This window comes from Athene noctua, chromosome 1 (genome assembly GCF_965140245.1).
Source record: "Athene noctua chromosome 1, bAthNoc1.hap1.1, whole genome shotgun sequence".
In the NCBI taxonomy this organism is placed as follows: Eukaryota; Metazoa; Chordata; class Aves; order Strigiformes; family Strigidae; genus Athene; species Athene noctua.
Window position 1 is genome coordinate 122,097,947 of NC_134037.1, and position 17,629 is coordinate 122,115,575.

Below are 17,629 nucleotides of genomic sequence, written 5' to 3' on the forward strand. Positions count from 1 at the left end.
TATTTCCTTTATAATTTATAGGTTTTTATTTCTTCAGTGTTATAATCTCTTTATGCCTCTACATCAAACTGAAAATGTCATTATAGTTTAGTTTTTATTGTTGATACTGGAAATGTTTAAATGAATGTTCTTAAGAATGCAACTTTTAACTCCAGTCGCTTATTAAATGTCTGTGTACGTTTGTATTCCTTTCTAAACAGGATAATTTGTCCATAGTGAGATCATGTATATTTGTGCACGTTCATGAACTGTTCTGTGAATAAGCTTTCAGTGCTGAAGCCATTACTATTCAAATGACATGAAAATATTCAAAGCTCCTTCATCATGTATAAATTCCAAAAGGAATTTTTTTTTAAGTGGGAAACATAGTAGAAAGTGTAGTGAGGTCCATCATGGGTACTGTATTGTTACAGATGCATCTTGTACTAGCTGACTTAAAAAGAAAATATAAATAGGACAGCATTATATGCCCATACATGCACAAGTGTGAATACTCCTGGGACTGATGACCCATCAGTCATTGGGCCAGTAGCAAAGTTGAGTTGACTTCCGTAGAAGAAATACTGTTGTGAATAAATCACTGCCACAGTGGTTTCCAGTCTGTGAGTGTCGTTCATATGACTATGTCTAGAAACGTAAATACCCAGACTCTCCAGGAGTCCAGAATAGACAGCTCATATGGACTACTCATTATGAAAGGTACCTTGTTCACTTGTCAATACACTAGCCACAAGGAAGTCAGCATGTGGCCTTAATGGGAAACATTAGTTAAGTGCTACTGGGGAGTAAAAATCAGGGTATGACTACATGGAAGCAAGGCTTTAGCAGTTCATATTTCAGATCATTTGAACTCAGTACAGTTCAGTCCCTGTTGAACCAAGTGGTTGCAGAGTTGCTGTCCTGTACTGAAGAAATCTGCATGATTTGTAAAATGCATATGCTAACAAGAGCAAAAGCTGGTAAGAGTTTCTATTCAGGCATTATAAATATTAAACTAATCTCTGGGGTTTGTTTTTTAAAAACAACTTTTGTCACTGAACTCTACAGCCGGTATCTAGAAATGAATAAATAATGTTATGTAAATATGAGAGTGGACCTAAAACTAAAGGTTTAAAGACACACTGTTGTTAAACTTTTCTGATAAAAAATAACTCAAATCTGGCCTGTGTAAATGATATGTAGGAAATTAACATAGTGATTTAATTTAATCACTCGGAGACAAACCAAAAGCAAAGAGTGAATAGGAAAATTGAAGATAGTATTCCATTGGAAAAATAAAAATAGATATTCTGTCACTTATTTTTCACATAAGGAATAGCATTTCTTTCAATGTTTCTTCTGTAAGAAAGTCTTCTTTCTCTTCTTAGCAAAATAGGAAGTAACACTAAGTAGTATATATATAGAAGTCATGATAGATGTCCTATTTCCATCACCATGAGCAGCAAATGGACACTTACAGCTCTCCAGAAGACTTTATTATGCTCCAAGCAAGTTATAATGAGAGTCACTATATTCTTTTTTTTAATTCAAATCAGGGTATCTGGGAGATATATAGGAAGAAGGAGGATATGCAGGAGAAAATATTTAATGCTGAGTTATAAAGAAAAAGGAAATAAAATAGAAATACTAAACGTAAAATATGGTGTTTATTTTAATTGAGATTATATTGTTTTGCTGTGACTTTATGTTGTCACAACCTTTTTATAGTGTCAAACTGCCACCATCTAAAAAACTTCATAAATTATTTTGCAGCCACGCTGGGGCCACCTTTGTCAGTTTCCAGGTTTAATCCTTAAGAACACAAAATGGAAGTTTTGGGAATCATCACTTGGTGTTTCTGCTTAATTTTTTTTCTTTGCAATCCTTCACAGAATTGTGCTACTCAGAGCACTTAGATCATCAGCAAGTATAAATAAATTTTTACGGTTGTTTTATTCTCACTGCTTGCAGACTAGCTATGGTTTAGCACTTAATTTCTATTCCATGTGTATATTTTCTACCTTTGAGCACAAAATTTGGGTCTGTTTGCAAGAAATCCCCACCTATTTTGCTGCTTCACAACTTCTCTTTGCCTGGCACTCTGGGAAGGGTGTCTCTTGAACCCTGATGTACTTGGGAAGCACAGAAGAGGTCTGAGGACCTCAGTGCTGGCACCTTCTGAGTGTGGAGAAGGGAGTGCACAGTACTGTTTTAATCTCCCAATGTTGGCTTGATCGTTTTTGCACAATGATTTCAGTGTGGCTGCTTTGCAGTGGCAGTTTTGTATCACTCCTGAGTCATTGGTGAAGGAATCAGTGATGCTTCTAGTACCAGACAATGGGTTTCATCAAGCTGAATGAGGTATTTACTGCTGTGATCAAAGAATTTTCTTAGCTTTTCTGTTCCTGCTACAGCCTGTCTTACAGAAGGTTTTTGTTTACTTTCCGTGGCAACTGTGGGCAATTGACTGTTCCACAAATCTTTGTAATTGGGGTATGGGTGTGTGTTGATTTTTTTTTTTTTTTTTTTTCCATAAAATGACCTTGTGGTTTTGGAGATGTTATTTGTTTTACATTTTGCATGTTCTAAAGTGAATGGAGAAAATAATACAAAAGATTGAGTACAGTGCTGCTGGAAAGAGGAGTGATGTGTAACTATCTTTTCAAGACAGAATGAGTTCCCATGAACTCCTAAGATTTAAGGATACAAAACAAACTTGTTGCTGGATACTTTGAGTTGGCATATAGATTTAAAAGTTGATTCTTTGCGAAGAGGCACGTGATGGATTTTGATGCCAAAAACATATACAAGAACATCCCCAGAATCTATGGATCTTCTGTGGAAGAGGGTGGTGTGGCCTTGGGCCCACAGGATTAGTGTTGTGCCAGTCTGTGCCGAAAGCAGCTGCAGGAGAAAGATGTAAGCATCTCTAACTGCTGCGGGCTTAGGGAACTTAAATTCCTTCGGTGAAGCAGTGATCTTCAAACTGGGTTTGCTCAGATATACTGGTAGCAGGCGGTTGGACAAGTGACTTTTCTGGAACTCACAGTGACAACTGTGTACATACAGGCGCTTGCTGTGTTCAGGTGAAAAGGTTGCATACAGGCAGATAGATACCCCAAGGCTACAGCTAAAATCAGTGTGATGGGAGACAAAGCTAAAAGCAGAGCTCTTCATCTGTTCAGGAGGAGCCATCTCTCTGTACCCTTTAAAAGTAATTTCCTTTATCCCAGTTGTAGAACCTCTGCGATAGTTTCTTGTATTTGGTGCAAGTACTCCTGTAACAAATGTGAATTGAGGATTTCACACCAGGGATATGATGGTGGACAGGTCTTTGGTTGCAATACATATGTACACCAGAACTAGCAGAGAGATGCCTAAGTCAGGCATCACACAGCAAGTGCAAAGTCCAGCAAGTAGTTAAAAGTTTTTAGTTCTCCATTTTCCATGTATTGTTCTACATGTGGCATATTACTTACTGTGTGCTGATTCTTCAAATCTCATCATTTTGAATAGTCTTTCTTCCCCCAAGTCCATTTGGACGTGATTTTTACCGCATCTGTTATGACCCTCTGTAGAAGTCAATGTTCCTTACAATTGTAAAGCAGCTTGAAATCACAGCCTTTAAATCCTTTAAAACATTAATCCCTAGTTCCAGCATTTTATAAAATGCCAACTGCTGTTAGCATGCTGCAATTAAAGCACACATGAGGCAGTCCTGAAGAAAAAGATGAATGGGTCTGGCCTGCATGAAATAGAAATGTGAGGATACAGCATGGACTTGCATTGCCCTAGGTACAAAGCTTTTTTAGCAGTTCCCTGTCCCAACTCAATTTGCTTTTTCTCCTTATTCAACTGTAATTTACTATTTCCTCAGCTGTGCTTATATATGTTTGTCAATCCAAACCTTAACCCTCACCAGTGAACTGAGTATAGAAAATAAGAAAAAAGAAAGAAGGAAAGCGGTAGGGTTTAATTGGGCCTTTTTCCTTCTAAAGTAATCTTGAGTCTTACAAACATCTGCATAGATGCAACCATGTGAGTAGGATAGCAGCAAATGCCAATTTATTTAGTTATGCACCAGAGGTGGTAGGAACCATGTAAAATGGCTTTGTCACTGGGAAGTTGTAGTGGTCAGCTTAAATTGCATCTGATGAAGCAGCCTCTCTAAAATAAGTACCAGTGTTCCTTGTGTAATTCCTGTGTTCCTTGTATAATTCATGTATATGTTTTGGAGGGCTTTTAGAGGAAGCTCACATCTACCTAATGCAGGTGTTTGGACTTGGATGGACAAACCTCCTCTTTCCCTACTTGCTTGCTACAGCTTTTTTAGGAGTTTCTCTTAAGAACATGGGTTCTACTAGGTGCCAAAATTAGGCAGATTTGATCAACTTGATCTGGTCAGAAGTACTTTGACATAAAAACTATCAGGACCACTTTTCTTCAAGAAAAGAAAACAGCACTGCTGTTCCCCTCTCCCTTTTTCCTGTATCCCCATCCAGCAGTATTGTTGTCAATGCTGGCTTTCTTATTAATCTTCCAAATGGTCTAGCAGTCATCCTGTTATGGCAGAAATTACTGCTCTGCCTGGAATTCTACTGCAGTGCTTCCAGTCACAAATTTTTTGCTTCAGCAACAGTAAAATATTTCAACTTTTAGCATACTGTACAGCTGACTAGCTACACTGGGGACCAGAAAGGCTTTGTATTGTTGGCTTTGGCAGTTGTTAGATCTAAACATTGCTCCATTTTAAAATTTTTTTATTGTGTTCTCTTATAGCAATTGAATGTTTGAGTTTTTAGAAACAAGTAGAATATGCTTGCTATTCCCTCTCTTTTGGGTTACTTTTCCTGGTCATATACTAGCAGTGCCATTCATGTTTGAATAGGTTGTGAGCTGTGTGTCTCTCACCCTTTTGTTGTCTCTTTGTGATCAAGTCTTCAGGAACAAGGTTCACTGAGTATAGAGAGAGATGCAGAGGCTTTGCAGTGGGAAGCAGGACATGTCAGCAGCACCTGTGCATTTATTTGCTCACTGTGGGTTTTTTTTTTTTCATGGCTTCAGCTTTAGGTTAGAGGTAGTGGAAGTGAAGCAAGTGTCTGTGTATACCTGTTATCTCTGTTACAGCAACGGTGAAAAGGAATTTATTTACTGCCTGTCGGTGTGGTTGGTACTGGGGCAGCAATCTGTGCTCAGGTTGTCTGTCCTGCTTGACTCCCACTTATTCAGACTCTACGGTGGTAGCAGTGAGGAATGTCTGGCAGTGGCAGGGTTTTTTTGTGTGTTGAACTAGATTGTTAGTGCCATTCGTGCCTTTGCTATGATACTGATTTAAAAAAAGATAACATGTAAAAGTGTTTTAAATAACAAAGGGCTTAACCAACCCTACCATGTTGTAATTCACATCTAGCTATAAGTTAATGTTAAGTATCTAGTAAATAATGAGCATGTCTGTCTGTAGTCTGAAGGGCCCAAGAACAACTCTGTGGTTCCCACTGGGTCTGGAAATTATTTAGTTGAGTACTGGCACGCACAGTTTAATGAGCAGGTTTCAGTGTGGAGATTTATAAATTACGCAACATGATTTAAAGCTCAGCTTCACAAAAATAAGAGAAATGGATTGCTTGATGTACAGCAAGCAAGTATAATTGTGGACCCATTTATGTAATTACAAACTGAAATTTACTCTGTACTTCAAGTCTGTTACTGTTGATAAAATTATTCACATACTTTATTATCCTATGCACATAATTCCCATTTGACAGTTCATTTGATAGCTTGAGTAGCTCCCAGACTGCAGTTGGCACCATGTGATACAGTTAGGCCTCAATGATGTAGTTAGGCCCCAGTGCCACCTCCTGTGAATTGTTAGTAAATATTGCCAGTCAGGTGCTTATATATAAAAATAGTTGTTTCTTTTTTACTTTGAGAGAAGCAAGATTTGTAGGAGCAGTTAATACCTTTTATCAGGCTAACCAATGAGACCAGCAAACAGGTTTCTGGGCGCTTGGTCTCTGAAAAATAGCTCTGATAATCCAATTGATCATTTGTGTGTTCTGTCCTCCAAAAGATTTGTGGAAATGGTGGTCACAGTTCTTCCCTGGAAAAAGGCTGACTGGAGATTACCTGTAAAGTTAGGGGAGGGATGGGGTTTCTTCATGCCAATAGGCATTAAAAATTGTATAAAACTTCCCTTTTGTTGCTTCTTCTCACTGGAGTGTTACTGGGATGTTTCTTCAGTGAACAAGGCTAGAAGCAATTCCATTTTTGTGCCTTAGTTTCATATAAGTGTGAACTTGCTCCTTTCAGAGAACATTCACAGAAGAATCAGATGTCAAAATCCATCCTAGGAACTGTTGTTAGATCCCTGACAAATAAAGCCGTTCTTATGCTTGACAGGCTTGCTGTATATTGCACAATACAGAAGTCCATTTTATGCAGGACCAGGGTTGGTTTTTTTCCCATTTACAGAAAGTTTCAAGTAAAATTCATAGTTACATATGGAGTTGTTAGAGTTGTCCAGCTTTGTTTTAAATCTGGATGTGAAGTAGAGTCTTTGTTGAAGTCTAGTTGTGGACTTTCTTATGGTGATAGTGATACCAGTTCTCTCTGTGGATCTTTTTATATCTCATCAGTGTTCATTAGCCTTTACCTCAAAGTATGACTTATTCTTTTCCAAAGATCAACAGACTTCTAAAGAATTCCTTTATTTTTAAGATAACTCAGAAAAGAGTGAAAAGTTCTTGCCTGTGTATCTGAAAATTTTCAAATACTGTTAACATGTAGTGTAGACTGCAGAGCGTGAAGAATGTGAACAACCCCTCAATATGGTTGTTAAATCTGATTGAGTTTGTGTTTGCCTAGTGCTTCGCTGATCCTGGCACTTGGCTGACAGCAAGCTGGCTGAGATCTAACCTGCTTGAGACATGGGCAATGTTTACTTAATCTAAGGGCAGGAAAAAGAAGTGATAAATCATTTCAGCTCTTTCTGCTAACATGATATGGCTGTCATACTCATATCAAACTCAGCTCTTGTGGATTGTGTTTCAAGACTTAACGTGAAGGTAGGGTTTTACGCCTTCATTTTCAGAATTGCTATTTTAACTAGTCCTCTTAAAGGTTAGTTTTTTCTCTTATCTCATAGCTCCATCTGCTGTTGGTGCACTTGGTCATATTCAGTCTCCTTCTTCCTCTTCAGTTTTCTCTTAAACTTGCACACAGAGCTAAAAGCTGTTTTTACCTTTCATGCATTCCTGCTGTTCGGTACCTACTTTCTCCTCCTTGGTCTCCCCCAAATTCCTCTGCTATTTCCCTCTTGCCTCTGATTTAGTTTAAGTGCTGTGAGCACCGATGTGACACTTCGACAGTTTTAGGAATTACTTAGATCTCTTGGGTCACAGACTGAAGACTGTTGCGTGAGGGGATTGCGTGTCAGATGCTAAGATCTGTTGGAAAAAGCTTCTTATCTGTGCACACATTTATTTCTTTTCCCAAATTCTTACTATGTCATATTCCTGTTACTGTAGCAAGCTTACCTCGATAAATCCAGTCTTGCTTCACTTCAATGTGCAATGATTCCACAGTTTTTAGTCTCATCTTTTGATGGTGTTATTGGCCTGTTTGCTTTTCCCTCTCCTGATTTCCTGGACGTAAAACATAAACTGCCCTTTTGTATTTTTGGGGATCTTTACCATGATGCCCGGTGGCTGTTGCCTTTTCTCTGTTTTTCTCGGTAATAGGAAGGATACTCTCACACTTGATCAATCCAGGACCCAAGCCTTTGTTATTCAGTTTTTCCATTGTCAACTCAAACCTTTGTACTCTTAAGCAAAAGTATAAAGATGCCAGCAAAAGGTGCCACTGAAACATCTGTCAAACTGCCTCATTATCCTCATTCAGTTCCTCATATAATGTCTCTTTAATATAAACAAACCAATGTTTTGAGACTCTTGTGTAGATAGTATTATTTTTTTCTTACCGAAGCCCCTCACACTCCAGTTTAGCTATGTGTATCTCTTGGCAACTTTTCCCATGAGCTGTTTGGGGCACAGAATAACTTTGGTTCTGTTTTGGTACAGACAAAATAGTGTGTGGTCTGCGACTGCAGCTCTGAGGTGATGTGGAAATACAGATGATACAAACATTCCCTCCTTAAATGTTTTAGCTGCAAAAACTTGTGGGTGAAACCTGGCTGTGTGGCAGGCAGGATGCTTGGGAGGCTTAGGAATGGATGTGCAGGAGGATCATTGCCCTCATATCTTGTAATGCTTATTCTCTACACTTGTGTTACTAGTCCTGTGTTATTGGAGCTGGTCGCTCGCTCTCTTCGCTCGCTCTCTTGTGACATCTTCCCAACTTTATATTGCTCATCTAAGGAAGACATGCAACAAAACCAATTAAAATCAGCTAGCATTTATTCTGGAAAGATATAAATGTGGCAGCACTGTTCAGCTGTTCCTTTGTGATGATTATTAATCAGTCAGGATGCTTTATGAATGTTACAAAACGTCCTGGCATGGTGTTGTGTGGAATGGCATGCTTCATCCAGAGCTTCCAACTCTACCAGCCGTGACTTGTCTCTTTCTATGCAAGGTTAATATAGCAAAACATTTCCCATGAAAGATTTAACAGTGATGTAACCAAATCCTGATCTGAAGTGTTTGTCTTGATACTGTACTTTTGTGGACTATGGTGTTTTTGTCAATAGTGAGATCTAGAAGGTAACATGAGATTTTATACTGATTGTCTTGTTTTGTTGTTTCACAGAAGGAAGAGTTTCCCAGCCCATCAGTCTAATTAGACCACTGTTTATCCATCCAGTCCAGAACTGCTTTGTAAGTTGCTTACTTCTAAACCAGAAATCACAGTTGAGTAGAATTTGCAAATGTGATGTTAATGGATTCTCTCCCTCTCTATATCAGTTTAAATTTTTGGTCCACTACTGTATGACTGAATCAATTTTGTGTCTGTGTATATATAGAGAGAGGTATATGACTTGGCTTCACATATATTATCCTGTAATTAGTAAAATGAATCTGATTAAGAGTATCAGAGAACAAAGAAGCTGTTACTTTGGCATGTATTTTCTAGATCTTACCTGTTTCACAGCAGTATTGGCTTATAACATTTTACTTCTCAGCCTGCCACCGTCTTTCAGTGGTTTCTGTGGAGATGTCAGACCAAACCTCATCAGCAGCCAATTTTGTTCTTAAAGAACAAAAGAAAAATCACAAACATGCACTTTTTTTGTATTGTGGTGTAATCGCTGCTGAAGTAGCATGTGTATTACAGAGACACGAACAACTTGCTGGTGTTGGAAGGAAGGTCAGGGAGCTGCTGGTGTTACTGAAGTCTTTGTAATGTGATCCAATAGTTTAAGATTGCCAAGACCCAAAAGAGGCAGCTTCATTAATTGAGGAGGAAGCTTGGGGAACAGTGGGGATCAACTTCAGCATTTGGGGCACAGGTTATTGCCACTGCAAAACAAGTGGCTGGTAAACTGAGATAGCTGTAGTAGCATTATTTCCACAATGAGAGCCTGCTCAGTTTGTAAGGAAGTAGTTGGGGATTGTGACATGTAGATGACCAGCTTGTGAAGAGGAACTTAATGAAGCAGCAGGTAGAAACATGCAAGTACAAATAGCTGCCTAGGCAGCTATTAGTATTTCAGAAGCACTCCCAAATTGCAGCTTAACAAAACCATAAAATAGCTTTTGCACTTGCCTAGCTCTTGTACAAAACCAAGGCAACAAAAAGATCAGCCAAATATTCTGTCTAGTTCTTCTTCTCGCTAAACTGGGGACATCTTCATGATTGAATTTTGAACTCTGTTGCCATGGATGAGTGTCCCACAACACTGGCAACAGATGTAACTGCTGAGGTGCAAAGCCTGCAGACTAATAAGAAATACTAGATCGGTGGTCTACACTTTGAAGTGCTTTTTTTCATTCAGAAAATCCAAGATTTCAAGCCCAAAGGAAAGTAACTATTCCTCCAGACAATTCTGTCCTGGTTCAGCTAGGATAGGGTTAAGTTTTCTCAGCAGAGAGGGGGAAGGGATCTCCAGCTGGGTTATTCATACCATGCTGATGTCAGGTCCGAACTTTTTCCTTTGTGGCTTTGGTCACAGAAAGCACGTGAGCGAGCTGTCTGTAACCATTGCGTTATTTCTCTGTATATCTTTTGTCTTGTTTACTGTTATTGCTGTTTATTGTTGTTATCATTGCTACTCTTGTTGTTCAGATTGTTTATCACACTGTTGTATTAAATTTCTTTTTATTTTAACCCGGGGTTTGTGCCTCACTTCCAGCCTGATCAGCTGAGGGTGGGGGAGGGGCCATGGCAACGTGGTCTCTGTTCCCAGCAGGGCCTAAACCACCACAGCCTTTTTGGCGCACCAACGTGGGGCACGAGAGGGCTGAAATAAGAATCAAAAAGGGACGGACCCTGACCAGAGTGTGTTAGAGCAATCTGTTGGGTGTAATTTTTCTGGTTGTATTTGTTTGATAAGAAAATGTTTGCTTGCGTGGTGGGGCTGGATTAATCCTTATATCCAGTGTATGATCCCAGTGCTGGTGTTTGTTATCAGTGGAAAATGTATAAAGGGTCTTATGGTGATGTACTGGCTATTGACTGCTTATAATGCGTTTCTATTGCGGGGGGGGGGGGGGGGGGGAGGGGCCGGGCCGGGCCGGTACCTGTTTACTGCCTGGGCTTTTGTTAGGGGTCTCACCCCCTCTATCGGTGAGCCAGGGGAAGAGATCCTCTCGGTTTTTGAGAGTTTCAATTATCCTTGGAGCCTGCAGGCCAGTGTGATTGTGGCACAATGCTTTCTGAATGCCTGCCTGATTTTGGTTTTGGCCATGTGGCACTTCTCTAACAATAGCAGTGCCCGGAAACCTGCCCCGAGGTCAGATGATAGTGAGTGGCAAGGGGTGTGGGAAAAGATGGGCAAAGGCCTGAGTCGGTGGTCACCTCCAATGCTTTGGAATTTCACTCCCGAACAAATGCAGAGCCCTGATAAGCTGATGGAGTGCTTAGAAAGGGTGTGTTACCGAACTGGCAAAACCCAGGAGACACAAATCGCTGCAATGTGTTGGGGACTTGCCCATGCATACCGTGTCCTCTTTAATACCACCCGCTGCCCTCAAGGGGGAGAAAGGGCTACAGAACCTGAGAGTGAAGTGCCTGGTACAGTATCTGGGCTGGGGGAACAGGCAGAACCAGTTTCAGTCGCCTCCACCAGCACAGCAGCTGAGCCAGAGAGCCAGCCAGTGCTGGTATCAGTTGCCCTGATACAGAAAACAAAATATACCAGAAAGTCAGCTCACAAAGTGGGGGATGGGGATGAGCCAGGCCCATCACAGGAACAGGAGGAAGGGCCAGAGGTGATCGTCCGATCTCTATCCCCGACTGAGCCGCAAGATATGCGGAGAGATTTTGGCCGCCTGGGAGGCGAGCAGATTTGCACCTGGCTGCTCCGATGCTGGGACAATGGAGGCAGTGCATTTGAAATGGAGGGGAGAAAGGCCAAGCAGCTGGGATCTTTGGCCAAGGATGCTGGCATTGATAGGGAAATAGGGAAACAGACTCAAACCCTCAGCCTTTGGAAGCGACTCCTGCTCAGTGTAAGGGAGTGGTACCCCTACAAGGATGATATCCTATATCAGCTAAGCAAATGGACCAACACTGAGAAGGGCATTCAGAATCTCAGGGAACTGGCTGTGTTTGATATGATCTGTGGTGATCTGAATGATGAGCAGTCACCCATGGACCCAGATCAGGCCCCTTGCACACTCCTGATGTGGCGAAAGTTCCTGAAGAGCGCACCAGAAGCACACTCGAAAGCATTAGCAGTAGTGTCCTGGTGGACAGACACACAGACTCTAACAGTGGATGGAGTGGTTGGCAAGCTCCGGCAATATGAGGGAAATCTCCCTTCATCTCAACATTCCTGGGTCTCAGCTGTGGAGGAACTGTCTCAGAGGGTCCAGAAAATGGAAGAGGACATGTCCTACATTCCACCTGCACGGGCTGATGTCTCAGCCATTAGAAGTAAACGTTTCCCCACCCAAGAGAAAGGCAGTAGAAGGCACACACCACGAGGAACCCTGTGGTTTTTCCTCCGCGACCATGGAGAGAACATGAGGAGGTGGGATGGACAGCCCACTGCCACCCTAGCTGAATGAGTAGAGCAGCTGAAAGGGAAGACCACCATGAAAGGGGAGTCCTCCAAGAAAAGCGCAGCTCCAGTGTCCAGTCAGAAATCCCCCTGACAGAATAGAATGGCCAACGTTATGTCTGACCCTCTTGAGGGGACCAGTAAATCATTCTTACAAGAAGTGAGTGATGATGAGCAGTATTAGAGGGGCCCTGCCTCTAGCCAGGTGGAGGAAAGGGATAATCGGATTTACTGGACAGTGTGGATCCGATGGCCTGGCACATCAGACCCACAAGAGTATAAGGCTTTGGTGGACACTGGCGCACAGTGCACCCTGATGCCATCGAGCTACAGTGGGGTTGAATCCATCCGCATCTCCGGAGTGACAGGGGGATCCCAACAGCTGACCCTACTAGAAGCTGAAGTGAGCCTGACTGGGAAGGACTGGCATAAGCACCCCATTGTGACTGGCCCAGATGCCCCGTGCATCCTGGGCATAGACTATCTCAGGAGAGAGGGTACTTCAGAGACCCAAAAGGGTACCGGTGGGCTTTTGGTGTAGCTGCCCTGGAGGAGGTTGAACAGTTGTCCACCTTATCCAGCCTCTCAGAGGATCCCTCAGTGGTGGGGCGGCTTAAGGTTGAGGAGCAGCGAGTGCCGATTGCTACCAGGACGGTGCACCGGCAGCAGTACCACACCAACCGAGATGCCCTGGTCCCCATCCATCGGCTGATCCATCAACTAGTAAGCCAGAAGGTGATCAGCAAAACTCACTCACCCTTCAGCAGCCCTATATGGCCAGTGAGAAAGCCTAATGGCGAATGGAGGCTAACTGTGGACTACCGTGGCCTCAATGAAGTTACGCCAGCACTGAGTGCTGCAGTGCCGGACATGCTAGAGCTCCAGTGTGAACTGGAGTCGAAGGCAGCCAAGTGGTACGCCACGATTGACATTGCTAACGCGTTCTCCTCCATTCCGATAGCGCCAGAGTGCAGGCCACAGTTTGCGTTCACTTGGAGAGGCATCCAGTACACCTGGAATCGATTGCCCCAGGGGTGGAACCACAGCTCCACCATTTGCCATGGACTGGTCCATACTGTACTGGAGAAAGGTGGGGCTCCAGAACACCTGCAGTACATTGATGACATCATTGTATGGGGGGACACAGCCGAGGAAGTCTTTGAAAAAGGAAAGAAGATAATTGAAATCCTCCTGAAGGCCGGCTTTGCCATTAAGCAAAAGACAGTTAAGGGGCCTGCAAGGGAAATTCAATTCCTAGGAATAAAATGGCAAGATGGGCGTCGCCACATCCCAATGGAGGTGATAAACAAGATAACAGCCATGGCCCCACCAACCTCTAAAAAGGAGACTCAGTCTTTCCTGGGCGCTGTGGGGTTTTGGAGGATGCACATCCCAAACTACAGCCTGATTGTGAGCCCTCTCTACCACGTAACCCATAAGAAGAACGATTTTGAATGGGGCCCTGAACAACAACAATCCTTTGAACAAATTAAGCGGGAGATTGCCCAAGCAGTAGTCCTCGGGCCAGTCCGGGAAGGGCAGGAGGTTAAGAACATGCTCTAGACCGCAGCCGGGGAGAATGGCCCTACCTGGAGCCTCTGGCAGAGAGCACCTGGGGAAACCCGAGGCCGACCTCTGGGCTTTTGGAGCCGGGGATACAAAGGCTCTGAAGCTAATTATACACCAACTGAGAAGGAGATACTGGCAGCGTACGAAGGAGTTCGGGCTACCTCAGAAGCGGTCAGCACTTAAACACAGCTTCTCCTGGCACCCCAACTGCCGGTGCTGGGGTGGATGTTCAAAGGAAAGGCTTCCTCCACACATCATGCAACCGATGCCACGTGCAGTAAATGGGTTGCATTGATAACACAACGGGCTCGAATAGGGAACCCCAGCCGCCCAGGAATACTCGAGGTGATTACGAACAGGCCAGAGAGCAAAGATTCCGGGATGTCACCAGAACAGGAGGTGACACGTGCTAAGGAGGCCCCACCATATAACGAGCTGCCGGATGAGGAGAAGCGATACGCCGCGTTCACTGATGGGTTTTGTTGCATTGTGGGAAAACATTGACGATGGAAGGCTGCTGTGTGGAGTCCCACACAACGAGTCACTGAAGCTGCTGAGGGCCAGGGTGAATCGAGCCAGTTCACAGAGTTGAAAGCCATCCAGCTTGCTTTGGATATTGCTGAGCGGGAAAAGTGGCCAAGGCTCTATCTCTACACCGACTCGTGGGTGGTGGCAAATACCCTGTGGAAATGGTTGCAGCAATGGACACAGAACAACTGGCAATGTAAGGGTAAAGCCATCTGGGCTGCTGAAGTATGGCAGAATATTGCAGCCCGTGTGGAAAACCTTGTTGTGAAGGTGCGCCAAGTGGATGCCCACGTACCCAAGAGTCGGGCCACGGATGAACATCGACACAGCAGCCGTCAGACCAAGCTGCTAAGATTAGAGTGGCTCAGGTGGACTTGGACTGGCAGCACAAAGGTGAACTGTGCATAGCCCGGTGGGCCCATGAGACCTAGGGCCACCAAGGTAGAGCTGCAACATACAGGTGGGCTCGAGATCAAGGGGTGGACCTCATTATTGACACCATTGCAGAGATCATCCACGGATGTGAGACGTGTGCTGCAATCAAACATGCCAAGCGGGTGAAGCCCCAGCAGAACGGAGAGCGATGGCTGAAATACAGATGTTGAGAGGCCCGGCAGATCAGCTACATCACACTGCCACAGACCTGCCAAAGGAAGCACCGTGTACTCGCAGTGGTGGAAGTAACCACTGGATGGCTGGAAACTTACCCAGCGCCCCACGCCACCGCCCGAAATGGGTCTTGAAACCCAAGTCCTGTGGCGACACGGCACCCCAGAGAGAATTGAGTCAGACAACGGGACCCACTTCCAAAACAACCTCATAAATGCCTGGGCAGAAGAACATGGCGTGGAGTGGGGCTAGCATATCCCCTACGACGCACCAGTTCGAGCGCTACAATGGATTGTTAAAAACCACATTGAAAGCACTGGGAGGTGGGACCTTCAAAGACTGGGACATGCGTCTGGCAAAGGCCACCTGACTAGTCAACACAAGAGGATCTGCCAGTCGAGCTGTCCCGGCTCAGTCAAAACCTCCACGTGCTGTAGATGGGGATAAAGTCCCTGTGGTGCGCATGAGGAATATATTGGGAAAAATGGTCTGGTTTAGTCCTGCGCCAGGCAAAGGTAAAGGCAAACCCATCCACGGGATTGCTTTTGCTCAAGGACCTGGGTGTACCTGGTGGGTGATGCAGGACAATGGAGAGGTCTGATGCGTACTACAGGGGGACTTGATTCTGGGTGAGAACATGCTGTAAATCATGCTGTGCCTGTGTAAATTGTTATTTTGTTATTGCTAACTGCTAAATGGCAGCTGGACATGATGCAGATGGTATAGAATAAAGGGGTGGATTCTGGTTCAGGTAGGATAGGGTTAAGTTTCCCCAGCAGAGAAGGGAGAAGGGATCTCCAGCCGGGTTATTCATACCATGCTGATGTCAGGTCCGGGTGCAGGAGCGCAGGAACTTTTTCCTTTGTGACTTTGGTCGCAGAAAGCATGTGAGCGAGCTGTCTGTAACCATTGCGTTATTTCTCTGTATATCTTTTGTCTTGTTTACTGTTATTGCTGTTTATTGTTGTTATCATTGCTACTCTTGTTGTTCAGATTGTTTATCACACTGTTGTATTAAATTTCTTCTTATTTTAACCTGGGGTTTGGGCCCTACTTGTGTCTGTGGGTGGGGGAGGGGCAACGGCAACATGGTCTCTGGTCCCGGCAGAGCCTAAACCACCACAAATTCCTTGTGGTGCAAATTAATGTCTTGCTCCTTAACGCGTTATCTCTGTTACCGGAGCCCATTACTATGGTCTCTGACTAATCTGTTAAATTCTTCTGGAGAAATTAGGATGAGGTTCAGTTATAAACTGCCTAACAGTCACTACAGAGTGGCTGATCTGCTTACATGGTCTCTTCTGCTGGACCAGTGTCACAAGGGGCTATGGATCACCCAAGTGAATCTCAGAGTGGTCAGTGGAGAATGTTTCAATTTTTTTTTCTCTGTAATGGGTACTGTGCAGAAAAGTCTACACATACCCAGCAGTGAGGGAAAAGGGAGTACTACCTGGTACAAGCATTACCTGGATTTTCCTTTTTCACCCATAAAATAGGTTCAGCTTCAGGCCAAACGACTCAACATTCTTTTATCTCATATTCCCAGCTCCATGTTCTCCATGGATATACCAGAGCATTGCTCTATTTTGTTTTTCCCCTTTGCCCTTGCACGTGATTCAAGTGTCACTGATAATGCCCAAACTGAATCTGTTTACTACTATTAAAGCTTAAATTGGTGATTAGAACAGTTGAAAATTGTTACCATTTTCCTGGAAATACAGCTAGTGCTGGGCAGGGATTGCTAACACAAACTTGAGAAATTATGGATGGATGTTGTTTTCCCAAGGGGTGAAATAGTTGACAATAGCATGGCAACTGACAAACAGCAACAGAAGTCTTTCTTGGCATTCATATGGGGCCAAAGAGAGTACATGCTGTTCAGAAATCAAGTGGATAATGAAGTATTTGGCTATAGTAGAACAGTATCCAGAATGTCTTGGAGTTCAGAAAGCGTTTGTATTGTTACTGAGCTGCAGTGGTTGTTGGATACATATATGTGTGTTTTTATCCTAAATGAAGGTGTGTCTCCAATTATTTAAACTTCAAAATACCAAAAGTGATTAGGTTACATTTCGACTTACTTATAAATTAAAGTGCTCTTTAAGTACAAATGTTTATGTAAAAGCAAAACAAACTTCAGCATTGGAGTCCAGTGCTAAACCTCTAACAAGATTGTGACCTATGAAGGCTCATCTTAACTCCATTTGTATACTGTAGTTAAGCCTTATGATGGCCTCACTGGCTTTGAGTATTTTATGTATAGCTTGGAAGCCTTGTTGGAACCTTTCTCAGTCATACAGTTTTTTTGCAGCATCCTGAAAGTCAAAACCTGCACATGAGGTCCTTGAAATAACAGGTATTAGAGAACTTTCTTTTATTTTAGTTAAGTACACAAGATTGAACAGTGAATGAGATCTGTTTAGCACAGCAGCTTGCTGGAAATACTGGGAATGAGACTTCATATTCAATAAGCAATTAAAAAAAAATACAGAGTTTACTTAAAGCATTTCAGCTGCTGATGTGTCTAGTGCTTCTTGTGTAACAAAATGACACAGTGACTTTACAGCAATTAACAAATTCCTTGTTGTGATACACCCTTGGTGGTTCAGTGTGAGTTGCCTAGCAATGTCAGGCTGCTGATACAGCCAGAGCTTTTGCCTCACAAGAATACATATGTCACCTTTCTCTCAGATGTTACATCTTTTGGTCCTCCATTGCTTTCATAAATGTTTTGAAGTTCAGTTGTCTCTTGTGGATTTTTTC

At 43.2% G+C, this 17,629-nt stretch overlaps 1 protein-coding gene across 15 annotated transcripts in view; it reads left to right on the plus strand.

Annotated features, from left to right (window-relative positions):
* The window catches only part of PLCB4 (phospholipase C beta 4), a 220,632-nt gene that overhangs the window by 70,679 nt on the left and 132,324 nt on the right, over window positions 1-17,629 (plus strand). For 13 of the 15 annotated variants that reach the window (XM_074913462.1, XM_074914048.1, XM_074913212.1 and 10 more), the window contains one exon: window positions 8,746-8,813. The exons of the other annotated variants lie outside the window; for them this stretch is intronic. The gene's annotated coding sequence lies outside the window, so the exon portion shown is untranslated. The remainder of the gene's footprint in view (window positions 1-8,745; window positions 8,814-17,629) is intronic. 15 annotated transcript variants of the gene reach the window in all.